The sequence below is a fragment of the Choloepus didactylus genome, chromosome 3 (genome assembly GCF_015220235.1).
Source record: "Choloepus didactylus isolate mChoDid1 chromosome 3, mChoDid1.pri, whole genome shotgun sequence".
Taxonomy (NCBI): Eukaryota; Metazoa; Chordata; class Mammalia; order Pilosa; family Megalonychidae; genus Choloepus; species Choloepus didactylus.
Window position 1 is genome coordinate 88,156,988 of NC_051309.1, and position 4,418 is coordinate 88,161,405.

At 40.3% G+C, this 4,418-nt stretch overlaps 1 pseudogene; it reads left to right on the forward strand.

The window, feature by feature from the left end:
- The first annotated feature begins 3,148 nt into the window (after nt 1–3,148).
- LOC119529579 lies at nt 3,149–3,402 on the forward strand (annotated as a pseudogene).
- Nucleotides 3,403–4,418: the final 1,016 nt, after the last annotated feature.

The following is a 4,418-nucleotide window of genomic DNA, read 5'->3' on the forward strand; positions in this document are numbered from 1 at the left end:
CTTCAACTTCCATGTAAGACCAAGGGAAGAGATGTTTATTTGGTGCAGGATCTATATTTTCTAAACAATTTAACTTGTATCATCAGTTTGTTCAAACACCATAATTACATGGAACTTTGAATAGGAAGCGAGATCTGGTAGATCTGTATAAGTTAGTGTGAAATAGCAGCACATCCCAAAATAATCTGGGCAGAGAATAAAAATATATATGCAGGGCCCCCTGAGGAGCTGGGGGAAAATGCGGAGGTGTTAGACTTCTTCATCTGGGTTGTTGCTGATGGTCTCACAAACATTAGGACAGATGGTTTGGTATGCTGAGCCCTCTATCTTGGGGCTTGCCCCTATGAAGCTTGTTACTGCAAAGCAAAGGCTAAACCTGTTTATAATTGTTCCTAAGAGTCTCCCCCTGAGTGACTCTTTGTTGCTCAGATGTGGCCCTCTCTCTCTAGCTAAGCCACCTCAGCAGGTGAACATACTGCCCTCCCCCCTAAGTGGGACCTGACTCACAGGGATGGAAATCTCCCTGGCAATGCAGGATATGACTCCCGGGGATGAATCTGGACCCAGCATCATGGGATTGAGAACATCTTCTTGACCAAAAGGAGGATGCGAAATGAAACAAAATAAAATTTCAGTGGCTGAGAAATTTCAAATGGAGTTGAGAGGTCACTATGGTAGGCATTCTTATGCACTATATAGATAACCCTTTTTCAGTTTTAATGTATTCTAATAGCTAGAAGTAAACACCTGAAACTATCAAACTCCAACCCAGTAGCCTTGATTCTTGAAGACAATTGTACAACTATGTAGCTTATAAGGCGTGACAGTGTGATTGTGAAAAACTTGTGGATCGCACCCCCTTTATCCAGTGTATGGATGGATAAGTAGAAAAATGGGGACAAAACTAAATGAAAAATAGGGTGGAATGGAGGGGATGATTTGGGTGTTCCTTTTTACTTTTTTTTTTTTTTTAATTCTTATTTTTATTCTTTGTGGTGTAAGGAAAATGTTCAAAAGTAGATTGGGGTGATGAATGCACAACTATATGATGGTGCTGTGAACAGTTCATTGTACACCATGGATGACTGTATGGTATGTGAATATATCAATAAAACTGAATTTAAAAAAAAAACACAAAGGAAAAACAGAAGTAATGGAAAAAAAATAAGGGATTTTTTATAAAGGAGATAGGAAAGGAGGCCTGGCCTAGCATGACACTGAGTTCCAACATCAGAAAAAAAAAAACATTGACATGTCTCATGAGGTAAGAAGTAAAACTGTGAATGTAACAATAGACACCAAAAAAGAAAATTAAAAGTCAAACGATAAACCACAGGGGAAATACCTGAAATATATATGATAGTCAAAACCATGTATTAAGTTAAAAACCAAAATAATACAACAGATTGCAGAAAAATATATATGAATATATCCATTAATGTTAAATATAAATATATGAAAAAGAAAGAACAAATATAAATTAGATTAGCACAGGGGTTACTTTTATGGGGTGGGAGAATAGAGAGGTTTTTAGCATTTGAATTTTTTACAGTGATTGCAAAAGAAAAAACTATAAAAATATTTCCATTTTAAAGAACAACAACTAATAAGGGAGTTATTCTTTACAAGAGAACTTAAATACTTAAAGAAAAAGCACCCTGAATTAGTGTTTGAAAGTCTCCAGCTGATGAGGTAAACATAATACTTAGAAACTCCCTGGGACCTAGGAAACTGAACGTTTCAAAATCAGTGACTTTTCCTTCTGAGACACTAACCTTTCAAAGTGATTCACCAGTTAATGAAAGTAGTCATGAGGTTTCAAAGCAACTTTCAAAAGAAATGAACAACAGTGAAATGGCCCATTTCTCCTTTCCAGGAACCCAGCTTCTCACCACTCTTTCTGCTCCACCTTCAAGGTTTTGTCAAACTATCAGGGAATATTTTTTAATATAACCTGCTGTGTTTTTTATTTTCAGTTGTTCCCTCCTGCATGAAAATAGAAAAGGAAGATAAAGGAGGAGGAGGAGGATAGGAAGAAGGAAAAACAGGGAAAGAAGGAAAAGATCCTCCCCTCTCAAATGTCAAAATATATTTTGGAAACTTCCTGAGAATGTTTAAAGAAAAGATTTGAGAGAGCAGCAGCCATAGTTTATGCCATAAATTAGGAAGAATGCTTTAGATTCATAGGAGGTTTCCCACGTAGACTTGCTGGAATTTCCACAGGATGGAGAAGAGCAAAGTCAGAAAGGAAGCAATTCTGTTAGCCACAGAGTCCCCTCTAGGAGGTGGGGTGGGGAGTGGTGTGTGGTGATAAGAGGACTCTCTGCAACCTGTAGAGCCAAGGGCTTGCTTTCCAGATGAGGTAAGGTCCCAGAGCTGCCCCTAAAATGACAACAAAGTGACACAGCATGACAGGAGAGATGGCAGCATGGGTGTGACCCAGAGGTGTGAGACAGCCTTAGGATAGCATGGGGGGGGGGGTGGCAGCAGAAAGTTTTCTGTACTCAAAGAGGGTCACAAAAGTGGCTGAGAAAGAGAGACAGATTGCCTGAAAGGGCCTTGAAGTTCCAAGTGGAGTGTGTGACAACCTGAGCCAAGACATAAAACAAACAGCAGCAGCAGGTGCCACCTTAGGGGAACTAAGGTCAAGAATCAGAAGATTTCCCCTTCCACCAAGCTCCCCAAGCACAAAGATCCCACCCCATGGAGAAAGAAGGGCAAGGAGAAATCCTGAGTTAACAGAGAAAACCCAGCATTAACTAGATTAAACCTCAGATACCAGGTAAAATGGGGGTCAAAAGACAAAGTTGTGTTATAAATTAAGTTTTACATTTCTTTAGGCCAGAATTTGTGGATTATGCAAAGTGAACCCACCACACTTGCTTTGCAGGATTATTTTGAATGTGACAAGGTGAGACTGAGTTGGTAGGAGGTCCCACATAAAGCTCTACAACTATCAGATGCTATCATGATTTCTTCACCTGGTTGCCTTTAGCTCCACTATTCACTAAGCAGAAGGGGAACTGCAATGTGCCCAAGTTTATTCAGCTTACTTTAACCGTGGGTCAGAATACACCTCCTGGCACCACGGAGGAATCAAAGACACTGGCACAGCTGGCTTCGGGTCTCTGTTCCGAATGGCTCCATCATGTTGAAGTTTTACTTTAAGATAACACTGACATCAGACCCACAGCTGCCATACAAAGTACTCAATGTTCCTGAAGGGACACCTTTCACAGCTGTCTTAAAGTCTGCAGCAGAAGAATTTAAAGTTCCTACAGCAACAAGTGCAATTATTACCAATGATAGAATAGGAATAAATCCCACACAGACTGCTGGAAATGTTTTCTAAAGCATGGTTCAGTACTGCGAATTATTCCTAGAGGTCATGTTGGAAGTTAATGTCTGCTACTTGGAACACACAAGTACCTTTCAGAATTAATGTCGCATTTTTTGTAAAATTGAAATTGGTCTATCTAAAATGCTATGAAAATGCCAATAGTCAATGAAGCAATGAAAGATGACTCTTGTATCCTTTCTTGTAATTCACACTCAATGTGAAATCGGAACACTTACAAAATGAGAGAGCAAGCAACAAAGATCATAGTCTCCCACTGTTCCTTCACAGAACTGCTACCAGTCAAAAGCAGTGTGCTCTCTGCCAATGCACTCAAATGATCAATTCCTGAGATCAAAGGATTTCAAAGAGAGAAAGTGTTTATTGCTAGATGCGAAGCAGGAGATCAGATGGAATATCGGCCTGAAATTCTGTCTCCCCAAACTTTAGTAACTGAGTTTTATAGTATCACAAGATGGGCAGGTTTTAGGATTATGAGCACAATGGTTTGAGATGATGAAGTTAGAGATGACCTAATTATTGAGCATGCACAGTTTGAGTACATGTTATTCATAGATTGTATATAAGAAAATGGTGGCATTAATATGATGATGGGTGTGCCGGTTTGAATGTATTATGTCCCCCAGAAAAAGCCATATTCTTTGATGTAGTCTTATGGGGCAGACGTTTTGGTGCTGATGATTTGCTGGGAATTTGCCCCACCCAGCTGTGGGTGATGACTCTGATGAGATATTCCCATGGAGGCATGGCCCCACCCATTAAGGGTGGGCCATGATCAGTGGAGCCATATAAATGAGCTGACTCAAAGAGAAGGAACTCAGTGCAGCTGTGAGTGATGTTTTGAAGAGGAGCTACAGCCAAGAGGGACACTTTGAAGAAAGCACAGGAGCTGCAGATGAGAGGCAGTTTGAAGACGGCCGTTGAAAGCAGACTCTTGCTCCAGAGAAGCTAAGAGAGGACAAATACCACAAGAGCAGCTGGGAGTGACATTTTTGAGGAACTGCAGCCTAGAGAGGAACGTTCTGGAAGAAAGCCATTTTGAAATCAGAACTTTGGAGCA